The sequence below is a fragment of the Protopterus annectens genome, chromosome 8.part0 (genome assembly GCF_019279795.1).
Source record: "Protopterus annectens isolate FY-2018-M chromosome 8.part0, PAN1.0, whole genome shotgun sequence".
NCBI classification, from domain to species: domain Eukaryota; kingdom Metazoa; phylum Chordata; order Ceratodontiformes; family Protopteridae; genus Protopterus; species Protopterus annectens.
The window spans coordinates 49,098,875-49,115,740 of NC_056741.1; positions in this window are offsets into that span (position 1 = coordinate 49,098,875).

A 16,866-nucleotide genomic window follows, 5' to 3' on the forward strand; every position below is an offset into this window, starting at 1 on the left:
TACACCACCCCTTTAGTATGGGGAACTATACCCATTATTTTGCTGTGCTATAGCACACATATATGCACAGCATTCTTCCTCTTGCTTCTCGGACATAAGTATGACTATGTTTCCAAGCAGAAAACATGTGGCGATGTGGTGTCTTAGGTTTTTAATGAGGGGCAGCATGGTGGGCTTGGAATGAATGCATCAGACAATGTCTTGAAAAGGTAATGTAGTTAATCCATATAGGCTACCATCTCTATTTAATGGTATTGTATGCAAAAGGATTAGAGGAGTGTTACATTGTGCATTCCTTTGGAATCTGCCAAGTTTTCTTTTGAATGACTTAAAAACATAAGCATTTAGAACTATCTGCAGCCTCCATAGTTTAGCCGCAATAGTCAGTGATAGTCCAAGTTAATGGTACTAACTTGAATCACGGCGCATCTGAACATTTTTTTCTGTGAATCAGGTGAGCATATCATTACGGAGTTTCTGTAAGGAAGTTTGACTAAAATGTGACAGGAAAACAGGGAAGTTGGTCGAGAGAGAGAAGATCAGAGTATACAGAGAAAATATTTTAATCAAAAGTTTAGGAAATTCCACATTTCCACAGTGGACCTTGGCAGGAGCAGAGAGAGAATTCAAGTCTTAGTATCACACTTTTCAATGAGGAAAGCATCCAAATGCAAAAAAGCTATAATAACAAGGAAAGTGGCATTTACCCAATCAACAAATGATAAAAAGCACAGGGGATTATTGGTATAAACTATTAATGATCTGCTTCATATAGTCCAGGATATCATTCTCTCAGCCTCCATAAACCTATTTCATGACTCCAAGCAAGACTCTTAACCAGACCATATTCAGAGAAAGCTGAGCCAGGCTCCTCAACGATCTTCCGGACAACATGCTAGTAAAAACCTATAAGAAAGTATTTATTTCAATGTATTAAAACTAATGTATTTCGGTTTTTCCCGGTTAGGGGTCAGCACAGCAGAACTCTGGTCCACTAATGATTAGCAGTGGATTTTTACGGTCCAGAGCTGCCTGCCCGACACCCAACCTTACTATGCCAAATTCCTTAAATCAGACCCGTGAATAAATAACCGCATTAAGGTCTTAACTGCTGCAGTTAAAGTGTCATATTGTAAAATCAGTGATGTCTGGGAAAGGCTTTATCTCAAACATTTATTCTACTCCAGAGTCTGTAAAAACTGTGGTGGTCTCCATATTTATCAAAGTCAAGGAAAATATTAACTCCAGGAATATCCCGAGGGTCTCACAAATTAACTCAATGAACAACAGATCACTCTAGGCAGGAATAATTATTAACTAATAGCTTGTTACAGAACAACTTCTTTGTCCATTGGTGACCATGGGTTTAAGAATCTCCCTACTAGGAGAAACTGTTTTATTTTGGAGAACTTTTACAAATGAAGAACCCGAGAGACCTATACCTCCAATACAAGATACGTATCAAAAATCGCAGATTTAATAAATAAATAAAATTTTGCCTCTAATAGCTGGGTTTCAAAACCCACTTACAACTGAAACTCTTACGTTTAAGTTGTAGAGGGTGCTTGGATTTTAACACCCACTTATAACTAAAACTCATACAAATAATTTGTACAGGGTATTACATTTTGCAATAAAAGCAGAAAACTAAAAACATCTAAACCTATAACTAAAAACACTAATTCTCCACTGCAAATTCTCACTTTACCAAAAAATTATTTCAAAAAAATATATCTACTAGATATATAACAAAAAATCTGGCATTCTATGAATTGATTTTAAAGCAAAACTTAGTTATACATGCCATTTCTGTTTAATACCAAGGAGACCTGTAGCAAATCTACACCTTTAGAGAAAATAATGATATCGTATGAGTGCTGATATTGTTGGTACTCAAAGTTGAAAATAGTTCTGTGTTCAACAGTCTGCATATTTCGGAAATAATAACTCCCAGAATGCTAAGTCATTATGCAAATATCTGTGCATGCATGTGTGAGCAGGCGTGAGAGAGAACCAATAGAAATAACATATATGTTCCATGCCAAGACAGTGGATCAAAAGGTGTGGGAATAATTTTTCAATAATTTCCAGAAAAGGGAAACTCGATAGTAGAACTACTCCTGCGTTTTGGACTGTCTCAGTGCCAGATCTCAGAGGTCTTAATCGTTTACTACAAAAATTAGGGAAAAGGAAGAACAAAATAGGTTGGGAATTTTGGGAGACAAATTTAACCTTTAGGGGAAAAAGCGTGTGAATTAATTGCTGGTTGGAAGTAAAAGGAATCTGTGATTGTAATGCTTATTTCCTGACTGTAATCTGCATGTAAGAGGTAAAGCTCTCAAATTTTGTTCCTGTCATGATTTCGAATAAAGGGTCCAAATGTGGAAAAACTACTAACATATATAACTAGGAAACTCACAGGATGGATTGAATCCTTCTAAAAGAGAAACTTTACACTGACATGTTCATTTGTTGAATTAATGTGAAATAGAAAAGGTTACAATTCCAAAGATGTTAAGATATGCATTTAGTAAACTAAAAGACATTAATAAGACATCATCCAAGTGCAGGCCTTATTAGATTACAATGCTGTACTGCAACTGAAATTAGGTAATTGTATCATTGCAGTGATGTCTGGCTTTTTGATACAATCATATGATGTGGTACCAGAGCACATCACAGCCTTCTAAAATAACAATGCTGTACTACAACAGAAATTAGGTAATTGTATCATTGCAGTGACATCTTGCTTTTTGATGAAATCTTATGATGTGCTACCAGAACACATCATACTCTATTTGAATAGCTCACTGTCTTGAGCCCAGAACATACCGGAGTTTGAAACAGAACTTGTGTAATTCCTTCTGTATAATATGAAAACAATATCTCTCCAGTAGTGAGGACCCATTAGATACATGCAATGCAAATGTCCCCTTAATGCATGCCTCAGCCTGAGGACAATGAAAATAGGAACAAAAGCCCCTAAAAAATAGAAGAATCTAAAAGTCTGGCCATCTAGTTAGCATAAAGTTTTGAACAGCAAATACCACACAACTCTTCTTGCTTCTTTTTAATTTCTCCAAGTCTTTTGGGCTTGTATTATCATGATGGGAATGGACCCCGATTCTAAGTTAAATTACGATTAAAATTCATGAAATTAGTATTGTATCAATGTTTGATGTCAGCCAGAAGTGCTTTTCACAGTACCCGTAATGTGCCCAGTAATGAGTCCTTATGCAATTTGTATGGAGTCAGATGTATTGGTAACATATCTAGATATGATTCTAGATTCTTTTTTTATAAGACCCATTGCTCCTACTACTATTTTAACTGTCTGGGTATCTTTCCTCCAAATTGCTGTTGACTACTGCTACTTCGTTCCTGTCATGATATGGAATTTGTGTCTTTCGGCTTTTCCCGGTTAGGGGTCGCCACAGTGGAACTCCGGTCCGTTAATGACTGGTAGTAAATTTTTTACGTGCCGAGTTTGCCAGCCCTGATGCACAACCTTTAACGAAGGTACACCCATTCACGCATGTCTCCACACAGAAGATGCTCTAGCTGAGAATCGAATGGGACAACGTCTTGCTCTGAGGCGGCAACGCTACCACAGCACCACCACCGCAACTCCGGTCATGGTATGGAATAAAGGGTCCAAATGTGGAACACCTACTAACAAATACAACTAGGAAGCTCGCAGGACAGATAGAATATTTTTAAAAGAAAAACTTTACACTGACATGTTCGTTTGTTGACTTAATGTGAATTAGAAAAGGTTACAATTCCAAAGATGTTAAGATACGCATCTAGTAAACTAAAAGATGTTAACATGACATCATGCAAGTGCAGGCCTTCTAAGTAACAATGCTGTTCTGCAACAGAAATTAGGTAATTGTATCATTGTCGTGATGTCTTGCTTTTCTTTTGCCTCATATTTGGACTGTTCCTCATAAAACTTGTGGTTTTCTGGAAAGTCACTGATGATTGAAGTCAATAAATAATAACATATATTTTAGTTTCAGACTTTATATCCTTCAGAAAATCCGTCTTAACAAAATTCATCTTATTCTAGCAACGATGTTTATAAGAACCATATTAAAAATCTGCCCCTGTTTTTGATCCTTTGTACTCTCATTATTTAGGTTCTGTTCAGATTTCTTGCCATAAGAAGTTGAGAGGATTGAGCATAAATTAAACCAAAGATTTGTTTAAAGCCCTAGAAAAGACAAACTTAAAATCTCTTTGCCAAGTCTTTTGTAAACAGGAGACAGATTTCAAATCAAAATATTGTATTAAAATGTTAAGTAGCACACATATATGCACAGCATTCTTCCTCTTGCTTCTCGGACATAAGTATGACTATGTTTCCAAGCAGAAAACATGTGGCGATGTGGTGTCTTAGGTTTTTAATGAGGGGCAGCATGGTGGGCTTGGAATGAATGCATCAGACAATGTCTTGAAAAGGTATTGTAGTTAATCCATATAGGCTACCATCTCTATTTAATGGTATTGTATGCAAAAGGATTAGAGGAGTGTTACATTGTGCATTCCTTTGGAATCTGCCAAGTTTTCTTTTGAATGACTTAAAAACATAAGCATTTAGAACTATCTGCAGCCTCCATAGTTTAGCCACAATAGTCAGTGATAGTCCAAGTTAATGGTACTAACTTGAATCACGGCGCATCTGAACATTTTTTTCTGTGAATCAGGTGAGCATATCATTACGGAGTTTCTGTAAGAAAGTTTGACTAAAATGTGACAGGAAAACAGGGAAGTTGGTTGAGAGAGAGAAGATCAGAGTATACAGAGAAAATATTTTAATCAAAAATTTCGGAAATTCCACATTTCCACAGTGGACCTTGGCAGGAGGAGAGAGAATTCAAGTCTTAGTATCACACTTTTCAATGAGGAAAGCATCCACATGCAAAAAAGCTATAATAACAAGGAAAGTGGCATTTACCCAATCAACAAATGATAAAAAGCACAGGGAATTATTGGTATAAACTATTAATGATCTGCTTCATATAGTCCAGGATATCATTCCCTCAGTCTCCATAAACCTATTTCATGACTCCAAGCAAGACTCTTAACCAGACCATATTCAGAGAAAACTGAGCCAGGCTCCTCAACGATCTTCCGGACAACATGCTAGTAAAAACCTATAAGAAAGTATTTATTTCAATGTATTAAAACTAATGTATTTCGGTTTTTCCCGGTTAGGGGTCAGCACAGAAGAACTCTGGTCCACTAATGATTAGCAGTGGATTTTTACGGTCCAGAGCTGCCTGCCCGACACCCAACCTTACTATGCCAAATTCCTTAAATCAGACCCGTGAATAAATAACCGCATTAAGGTCTTAACTGCTGCAGTTAAAGTGTCATATTGTAAAATCAGTGATGTCTGGGAAAGGCTTTATCTCAAACATTTATTCTACTCCAGAGTCTGTAAAAACTGTGGTGGTCTCCATATTTATCAAAGTCAAGGAAAATATTAAATCCAGGAATATCCCGAGGGTCTCACAAATTAACTCAATGAACTACAGATCACTCTAGGCAGGAATAATTATTAACTAATAGCTTGTTACAGAACAACTTCTTGGTCCATTGGTGACCATGAGCTTAAGAATCTCCCTACTAGGAGAAACTGTTTTATTTTGGGGAACTTTTACAAATGAAGAACCTGAGAGACTTATACCTCCAATGCAAGATACGTATCAAAAATCGCAGATTTAATAAATAAATAAAATTTTTCCTCTTACAGCTGTGTTTCAAAACCCACTTACAACTGAAACTCTTACGTTTAAGTTGTAGAGGGTGCTTGGATTTTAACACCCACTTATAACTAAAACTCATACATATAATTTGTACAGAGTACTTGCATAATCATAAAACAGTGTTTTTTGCAATAAGAGCAGAGAACTAAAAAAATATAAACCTATTACAAAAAACACTAATTCTCTACTGCAAATCCTCACTTTAGCAAAAAATAAAAATATCTTTCAAAAAGGAATATCTACTAGACATATAACAAAAAATCTGACATTCTATGAATTGGTTTGAAAGCAAAACTTAGTTATACATGCCATTTCTGTTTAATACCAAGGAGACCTGTAGCAAATCTACACATTTAGAGAAAATAATGATATCGTATGAGTGCTGATATTGTTGGTACTCAAAGTTGAAAATAGTTGTGTGTTCAACAGTCTGCATATTTCGGAAATAATAACTCCCAGAATGCTAAGTCATTATGCAAATATCTGTGCATGCATGTGTGAGCAGGCGTGAGAGAGAACCAATAGAAATAACATATATGTTCCGTGCCAAGAAAGTGGATCAAAAGGTGTGGGAATAATGTTTCAATAATTTCCAGAAAAGGGAAACTCGATAGTAGAACTACTCCTGTGTTTTGTACTGTCTCAGTGCCAGATGTCAGAGGTCTTAATCGTTTACTACTAAAATTAGGGAAAAGGAAGAACAAAATAGGTTGGGAATTTTGGGAGACAAATTTAACCTTAAGGTGAAAAAGCATGTGAATTAATTGCTGGGTGGAAGTGAAAGGAATCTGTGATTGTAATGCTTATTTCCTGACTGTAATCTGCATGTAAGAGGTAAAGCTCTCAAATTTTGTTCCTGTCATGATTTGGAATAAAGGATCCAAATGTGGAAAAACTACTAACATATATAACTAGGAAACTCACTGGATGGATTGAATCCTTCTAAAAGAGAAACTTTACACTGACATGTTCATTTTTGAATTAATGTGAAACAGAAAAGGTTACAATTCCAAAGATGTTAAGATATGCATTTAGTAAACTAAAAGACATTAATAAGACATCATCCAAGTGCAGGCCTTATTAGATTACAATGCTGTACTGCAACTGAAATTAGGTAATTGTATCACTGCAGTGACATCTTGCTTTTTGATGTAATCTTATGATGTGCTACCAGAACACATCATACTCTATTTGAATAGCTCACTGTCTTGAGCCCAGAACATACCGGAGTTTGAAACAGAACTTGTGTAATTCCTTATGTATAATATGAAAACAATATCTCTCCAGTAGTGAGGACCCATTAGATACATGCAATGCAAATGTCCCCTTAATGCATGCCTCAGCCTGAGGACAATGAAAATAGGAAAAAAGCCCTAAAAAATAGAAGAATCTAGAAGTCTGGCCATCTAGTTAGCATAAAGTTTTGAACAGCAAATACCACACAACTCTTCTTGCTTCTTTTTAATTTCTCCAAGTCTTTTGGGCTTGTATTATCATGATGGGAATGGACCTCAATTCTAAGTTAAAGTATGATTAAAATTCATGAAATTAGTATTGTATCAATGTTTGATGTCAGCCAGAAGTGCTTTTCACAGCACCTGTAATGTGCCCAGTAATGAGTCCTTATGCAAATGGTATTGTATGCAAAAGGATTAGAAGAGTGTTACATTGTGCATTCCTTAGGAATCTGCCAAGTTTTCTTTTGAATGACTTAAAAACATAAGCATTTAGAACTATCTGCAGCCTCCATAGTTTAGCTGCAATAGTCAGTGATATTCCAAGTTAATGGTACTAACTTGAATCACGGTGCATCTGAACATTTTTTTCTGTGAATCAGGTGAGCATATCATTACGGACTTTCTGTAAGGAAGTTTGACTAAAATGTGACAGGAAAACAGGGACGTTGGTCGAGAGAGAGAAGGTCAGAGTATACAAAGAAAATAATTTAATCAGAAGTTTAGGAAATTCCACATTCCCACAGTGGACCTTGGCAGGAGCAGAGAGAGAATTCAAGCCTTAGTATCATACTTTTCAATGAGGAAAGCATCCAAATGCAAAAAAGCTATAACAAGGAAAGTGGCATTTACCCAATCAACAAATGATAAAAAGCACAGGGGATTAGTGGTATAAACTATTAATGATCTGCTTCATATAGTTCAGGATATCATTCCCTCAGCCTCCATAAACCTATTTCATGACTCCAAGCAAGACTCTTAACCAGTCCATATTCAGAGAAAACTGAGCCAGGCTCCTCAATGATCTTCCGGACAACATGCTAGTAAAAACCTATAAGAAAGTATTTATTTCAATGTATTAAAACTAATGTATGTCGTTTTTTCCCGGTTAGGGGTCACCACAGCAGAACTCTGGTCCACTAATGATTAGCAGTGGATTTTTACGGTCCCGAGTTGCCCGCCCGACACCCAACCTTACTATGCCAAATTCCTTAAATCAGACCCGTGAATAAATAACTGCATTAAGGTCTTAACTGCTGCAGTTAAAGTGTCGTATTGTAAAATCAGTGATGTCTGGGAAAGGCTTTATCGCAAACATTTTTCTACTCCAGAGTCTGTAAAAACTGTGGTGGTCTCCATATTTATCAACGTCAAGGAAAATATTAACTCCAGGAATATCCCGAGGGTCTCACAAAATAACTCAATGAACTACAGATCACTCTAGGCAGGAATAATTATTAACTAATAGCTTGTTACAGAACAACTTCTTTGTCCATTGGTGACCATGGGCTTAAGAATCTCCCTACTAGGAGAAACTGTTTTATTTTGGGGAACTTTTACAAATGAAGAACCCGAGAGACCTATACCTCCAATACAAGATACGTATCAAAAATCGCAGATTTAATAAATAAATAAAATTTTGCCTCTAATAGCTGGGTTTCAAAACCCACTTACAACTGAAACTCTTACGTTTAAGCTGTAGAGGGTGCTTGGATTTTAACACCCACTTATAACTAAAACTTATGCATATAATTTGTACAGGGTACTTGCATAATCATAAAACAGTGTTTTTTTGCAATAAGGGCAGAGAACTAAAAAAATCTAAACCTATAACAAAAAACATTAATTCTCTACTACAAATTCTCACTTTACCTTAAAATATCTTTCAAAAAGAAACATCTACTAGACATATAACAAAAGATCTGACATTCTATGAATTGGCTTTAAAGCAAAACTTAGTTATACATGCCATTTCTGTTTAATACCAAGGAGACCTGTAGCAAATATACACCTTTAGACAAAATAATGATATTGTATGAGTGCCGATATTGTTGGTACTCAAAGTTGAAAATAGTTGTGTGTTCAACAGTCTGCATATTTTGGAAATAGTAACTCCCAGCATGCTAAATCATTATGCAAATATCTGTGCATGCATGTGTGAGCAGGCGTGAGAGAGAACCAATAGAAATAACATATATGTTCCATGCCAAGGCAGTGGATCAAAAGGTGTGGGAATAATGTTTCAATAATTTCCAGAAAAGGGAAACTCGATAGTAGAACTACTCCTGCGTTTTGTACTGTCTCAGTGCCAGATCTCAGAGGTCTTAATCGTTTACTACTAAAATTAGGGAAAAGGAAGAACAAAATAGGTTGGGAATTTTGGGAGACAAATTTAACCTTAAAGGAAAACAACAGGATATTAAAGCAGATTCCCCAACCTGCTGACTCTTCCAGTCCCTGTTCTTTGATAAAGCTTAAAAAAATCACCCTTGCAGCTTTAAAAAAATAACCCACTCAACTGTTTTCCCTGTTCTGCTTCCTAGCTTTCTATACTGTTTTTGTTTCACTTTGCAAACCAACTTGAAAAACATGTAGCTGGCTCTGAAATTATGATGTCACATCTGCCATCTGCTCTTGCTCTAACTATCGGGATGTTTCCTCCCCCAAAGTGATGTAATCCCCGCCTGATTTGCATGCTGTATAGAAGATCCAGTGTTCCTCCCACATTGTGATGTCAGACCTGCCTTACCCAGCCCACTCAACCTAATAAAATCCATGTGGTGTGTGGAACTCCTTTTCATGGTTCGTGTATCCTGTCAACTGCATTTGTTTGAAGGACTACTGAAAAGTTTGGATTGCCTGCATTTTCGTCTGCATTTTTTGCTTCATTGGTAAGATAAGTCTTCCTAGTGAATTAAAAATGTAATTCTACACACAGCCCCTGTTTGAATGCACTCCTAGCCCTATTTTGTGCTGCCTGATATAGTTTATGACTCTTCTGAACAGGAACACTCTCTTCCTTCCTATGAGGATTCTGCTGCTGAAGAATCTATCCCTTCAGCCTCTCCTCCTGAGGATTATTCTTTTGGAAACCCTGCATACCATGAGGGAGCACTTCCACTGGGAGAGCCAAGATTATTCAGAATCAAAGAAAAGGCTTAGAGATTTTCTTTTACTTCCTCAGCACAGGCCTCTTGCTATTCCCCCTGTGCTAGACATTGTAGATGATGTATTTTCAGAGTCTGGCCTTTCTCCAGACTCCTTACCTCCAGCTCCTGTTAAACCAGACAGATACTACAGGGTTCCAGATTCACATAAATTTCTTCATAAAAACCCTGCTGCTGACCCAGAAACTATTTCTCAGGGTCCCAAAGGGGTCAAGGCTTCCACTGCAAAAAACCCTATCCCCTCTGATAGGGATTCAAGGGCACTGGACAGATGGGGAAAAGGTTTACACTTCTGCTACCTTGGCTGAGAGGGCTTTAAATTGTCAATTTCATATGCTTAAATATCAGCAGTACTTAATGTCACTGCTTAAACAGAAAATATTAACAAATTCTGAATGCATAGAAAAAAAGCAAATGCAGGATTTATTGCATGCAACTGAACAAGTGGGAAGGCATACTTTGCAATGTGGTTTTGATTCTCTGGAGGCCTCTTGCAGGGCTGCTGTTACGGGTTCTGTCATTAGCAGGCATGCTTGGTTAAAGGAACAGAATCTGCCTGATCATGTTAAAGCAAAATTATTAGATGCTTCATTACAGTATGATACTTTGGTGTTAAAGCAGAGGAGGTGTTGAAGAAAATGGAGGACAAAGCAAAATCTATGCAGACGGTTAAGGACTTCTTACAGGTGCAGCCACCCAGATTTAGCAGGAACTGGCCCAGAAAGAATTGGTCCTTTCCAGTGTCAGACAGGCCACAAAGAAGCAGATACAGACACCCCAGAGGCAGATCCCAGCCCCAAGGCTCATACAGGCCTAAACAATGGGGTGCTTCTACCTCTAAAAGCAGAGAAGACAAATCACAGCTATACAGGAAACAGTCCCAATGACTTTCCTCTGCCTGCACCAAGCACTTATCTTTTGGCAGCCCCCTTAGGGGGAAAACTAGCACTTTTTTCACAAAATTGGCACATGATCACCCAGGACAAATGGGTCTTGAATATAGTGTCTCAGGGCTACAGATTCCACTTTCACACCCTGCCAAGGGCAAAAGGTATGCCAGACCTGCCATACAATCAATGTGCAGAGGCACAAAAGCACGTTTCATCCCTCATGGACATGAGGGCTATTCAGCGAGTACCACAGCAAGAGCAGGGACAAGGATTTTACTCGAGACTTTTCTTGGTACCCAGAAAGGACAAAGCCTGGAGACCAATACTGGACCTGTCTATTCTAAACACATTTCTGGAAGTTCCGAAATTCAAAATGTTGACTTTGCAGCAGCTTCTGCCCATGCTGGGCAAGAAGGCTTGGCTTGTAACTTTGGACCTAAAAGAGGCATACCTGCATGTCCCAATCAGACAATCTTGCAGAAGATACCTCAGATTCATAGCTGGTTCAATGCACTACCAATTCTCTGCACTGCCCTTTGGCTTATCTACTGCGCCCAGGGTCTTCACAAAATGCCTGGCACCAGTAATTGCATTTTGCAGACAAAGAGGAATTCAAATATATCCTTACTTAGATGACTGCCTTATTCAAGCAGAGAACAAGGACATTCTACTAAAGCATCTGGTGTTTGTAAAAGGATTACTAATTTGCCTAGGGTACACAGTAAACAAAAATAAATAAAACTAGTACCCTCTCAAGAGATAATATTCCTGGGTGCAAGCTTAAATACAACTGCCCAGATGGCTTATCTCACGCCAGACAAACAAAGGCAACTGACTTCTTACTTCAAAATGTTGGCAACAAAGACCCAGTTATCTACAAGAAAAATTCTGCAGGCTTTGGGCTTCATGGCATCTTGCATCCTTCTAATTCCATATGCCAGACTGCATATGAGGAAACTACAATGGTATCTAAAATGTGTTTGGACTCAACATTGCCACAGCCTGGAAACATTAATTACCCTCATTCCCTGCCTGCAACAGGAGTTTCGATGGTGGGCACAGGCCTGTCAGCACAACAAGGGACAGCCATTCACTTTACCCACAGCCAGGCAGACACTAACAACGGATGCATTAGATTATGCCTGGGGGGCCCACATGGCAGAAAAATGTATTCAGGGCACATGGCCTGCAAGCCAGATGCATCTTCATATCAATCAAAAAGAGATGCTAGCTGTTCAAAATGCCCTGACAGCTTTCAAGGATCTACTTCATCCAGGACAACTACTGATAAAGACGGACAATACTACAGTCATGTGGTACATAAACAAGCAGGGAAGCACACATTCCTACCCCCTCTGCAGACAAGCCATGACTTTGTGGGACACAGCATTGACTTATCAAGTTCACCTGCAAGCACAATTCCTGCCAGGAAAGATAAATACTCTGGCAGACGAACTAAGCAAAAACCTCATGGATCCCCACAAGTGGAAACTGGATCCACAAGTCTTAAGCATGATAACAAGGAAATGGGGATGCCCAGACATAGATCTGTTTGCCTCCCCTCACAACTGACAACTACAGAAATTCTGCACAAGGACTTATTACAAACAAGCATGGGAAGTGGATGCCTTATCCTTCAGCTGGAAAAAACTAAAAGTATATGCCTTTCCTCCACTGCCTCTCCTCCCCAAGGTACTCCTAAAGGTCAGACAAGAGAAGCCAAAAATGATACTGGCCACGCCAGCACTGGTACCCAATCCTAAAGAACTTGTCTCAAGATCCAGCCTGGACATTGCCTTAAATTCCTCACTTACTGACCCAACAAAACAATCAGATCCTGCACAGCCAACTCAGAACGTTAAATCTGGCAGCATGGCGGATAATGTAGCCATTCAGAACACTCATAGGTTCATAGGTATATACTAGGCTATCTGCCCTAGGGCATTTATAAGCCTAGCCAGAGTGTGTTTGACTTTCGCCACCCATTTTAAATTAATTTTGTTATGCCCTTTTTCGAGGTTAGTATACTGTGCCTCTGTCTAACAGTGAGACAGAAGTGATACCCGGGGTAAACCTACGATCTCCCATCCACTCATCAAGATTCCTCTTGAAGAGAGTCAATGAGGGACTCTGCCTAACCTGGACTGGGATTTTATTCCAGAGTGAAGGGAGCGTCTGGGTTATGAATCTGTCCCTCCAGCATGTCCTATTTATTTCAGTGCTGAGGTTCAAGTCTCTCGAGCGTGTAGCTTGATGGGATTTGGATTTTCTGAGGTGCAGCATGCCCATTAATTCCGGGTTGGACATGGCTTCATACGTCAGGCACAGATCGCCTCTGAGCAGGCGGTGTGCCACTGAGTAGAGCTGGAGTTTCTTTAACCAGGCAGCATATGTAAGCTTACCATATGTCCGGTTTTCCCCAGACATGTCCTCTTTTTGTGCTCCTGTCCAGGCGTCCGGGCAGTTTTTTAAACTTCTGAGATTTGTCCGGGTTTTACAATCCTGAGTCAGATTTCAAATCTACGCATGCGCGGAAGGTAGAAGAGCTTGCGAGAGCCGCGAGAGCGGCGAGACTGTGTTGTTTGCACGGGGAGAAGCAGGACTGTATGTGTCGGGGAGGAGGACCCAGCCACAGTGACAGCCGGTCTTCAGTCACAGAGTCGGAGTCTCCGTTTTGGACGTTTTTTCGATTTTTCTACTTCTGGTTAGTAAAATGTTTTTTTTTTTTAAAGTTAAAGCGAGTTTGTGTGGTGTGTATATCATATGCACTATTGATCCCGTTTGTGTGGTGTGTATATCATATGCACTATTGATCCCGTTTGTGTGGTGTGTATATCATATGCACTATTGATCCCTTTCTACTACTGCCAGTCTACTGGTGACATTGTGTTCAGTTAGCTACACGCTTAGTCTTAGAAGCTGTTGCAGATCTGACATAATAAAGACCCTGCTGCCATGGATGGGGAATGCCAGGCAGACTCAGCCCTCCTGTAAATCTGCCAATGTAGAAGTTTAAGTGAGAGAAGACAAGTATTATTATTACACGGATATTTTGCAGAGAGTAAATATCAGCATTATGTTTTAATGAATGCATATGACTGAAAGAACAAAAGAAACAAGTGATTAGCATCTCAACACAATGAAAGAGTAGCTTGGTGCAGGCCAATATAATGGTACTACTGCTTCTTAGTATAAAAGATATTTATTATATCTTCTGACACCAGGCAGGGCAAGACCTGGCATGACATTATATACTGATGACCTTGGTATTAGGAAAGTCCCCACTCAGCAGTTCACAGACACATTACAAAGGTAATATTGCACAAGTACAACTTGTACAGTGCCAAAGATGGAAAGATTCTGGCAACATGAGGAAGGATTACCTCTTCTACTTCAGTAATCAAGAAGAATAAGTGAACTGAGAAGGAGTGTATATGGTGTCAAGAAAGTGGGCCTCTCAAAACACAAGCATATGGTGTCCCTCCCCAAGAGAAAATATCTGAAGGCTAGAGACTTAGTGTAAGGAATGCACACAAAAACAATGCAAAAGTACTTCTCATATCATAATCAGTTAGTAAATAATAAAGAAAAATGTTGATAAACTAAATAGATTGGTAAATAAATCTAATAAAAGCAAACTGTATGAGGTTTGATAAATTAAAATCATTCTGTTCTTATTTTTATTTTATGAAATATTTTTTGACATATCCTCACTTATCACATTAAATTAAACAGTATTAGAAAAGTGCAGTTTTTGAACCATGAGCACTAATATATGTGTGTGTGTGTGTGTGTGCAGATGTGTAGATACATATATGGCATCCAAGGATAACACTGTTCTACAAGAATTTTGCATTGAAGGCCAAACTGAAAATAATCAGTATCCTGTGCTTATCAGGAGTGAGAACAGAGAAAGCATATTGTATCTGTCAGGTAAAATAAACAATGCCTCAGTGAAGTAGCAAAGTCATATTTAATGTTTTTAATGGAATTAAGTGAATTAATTGAAAATCAGTTAAAATTAATTTAATGAATAACACTGATGGAATGCAAGCTTTACTGATGTATGTAATTCCTTATCCTGTGCATACTATGAACTTAATTTGATAACATACCTCTAAGGTGTAAAAGAAGAACCCCACACCTGCACATGGATGAAGTGAAGGACTTGTGTGTGTGTGTGTGTGTGTGTGTGTGTGTGTGTGTGTGTGTGTGTGTGTGTGTGTGTGTGTGTTCTAGTAGAAGAATGTTGCCGGTGAATAATAACATTCAGTGAGGGGATAGTCTTCTTCCATAAAGTGAAAGTCATTAATTAATAAACAGAAAATTAGTATACCTGGCTAAACTGATCTCTAAGGGACACATGCCTGCACCAAGTGAGCCGATTGTTGAAGGCTGGTTATTTAAATGGACTTTGGTTACAAGACAGTTTGCATGCCCCTTATCTGAAAGGAAGCCATAGCTATTGATGTGCTTAAACATTTGTTTACAAAGAATTATTTTCAAAGATTTTAGCTACTGAGCAGAGATTGGGTATTGTTCTAGAATCTTTTGAGTTTTGGGAAGAATGATGTACCTTTGGAAGGGGAATAATGGTAGTGTGCTTTGGCACTGGGGAACTATTCCTGAAGTAAGTAAAAGACTAAAGACAAAGGTAATCTTCACACTGAATCGTTGTTTGTATTTGTAATTTGTTGCATGGCCAGAGGTGCCGAAGGCAGAAGCTATTTTTATGGTTGAAAGACTGTGTAAGTATTGTTATTTAAGAGAAGAGGGTCTGCTGTGCAAGTTTTCGGGCCAATCAAAACGTCACCAAACACGGAGCTACTTGTCTTTAATGTGGAACTGCGATTTTCTGCATTAAAGACTAAAAGACCTTTTTTTTTTTTTTTGGTCTCCACCTACTGTGAAAGACCTTTTGCCCCGAAAGAATCTATCGTTCTCTTTTTCATATAACCAAATATGGTAACCCTAAGCATATGGCATCTGTTTGAGCCCTTTGATCCTCTTGGTGAGGTACTTTTGGGGTCTTTCCAGTTGCTGCAGGCGTCTGGTAAGGTACAACCCCAAAGGGGCATTGTACTCAATTATGGGCCTGATGAGGGATGAGTAAAGAGGCACGATGACCTCCCCTGATCTAGATGTGAATCCCTTCATGATTAGGTGGGCTATATAAAATGTTTTTCTAACTACTTTGGCCACGTAGTTGTCCCTAATTACTTCTTCTGTACTTAATGGATTTCCACCTATGTGGTAATTTGTGGGCACTTTGTTTTTGCCAAAGGGGATGATTATACACTTTTTGGCATTTAGCTTGAGGCCATGGCTCTGGCACCAGTTGTCTGTTTCTATGAGGCCCTTTTGGAGGATGTTTGTGTCGGCTGGAGAGTCAATTATGGTGCCCAGTTTGCAGTCATCTGCGAACTTGGTCAGCCACAGTCCTTCCATGTTGGCCTGTACCTCCGAGAAATATATACTGAACAAGAGAGGTCCCAGGACTGAGCCTTGTGGGATGCCACTTGTAACTGGTTTGGAGTCTGACATGGCTCCAGCAATTCTAACCATGTGGGTTCTGTCCTAGAGCTAGTTTGCAACCCATCTATTGACATAGGGATTTATATTTAAGCTGGTGAGCTTATCTATAATGCCTGAGTGGGGTATTGTATTGAAGGCTTTTGCGAGGTCCAGGTAGGCTGTGTGGACCACCTTCCCCTCGTTAATGGCCTTGGTGACTGTTTCAAAAAATCGACCAGGTTTAAGAGGCAGGATCTGTCCTTAACAAAGCCGAACTGGGTAGGAT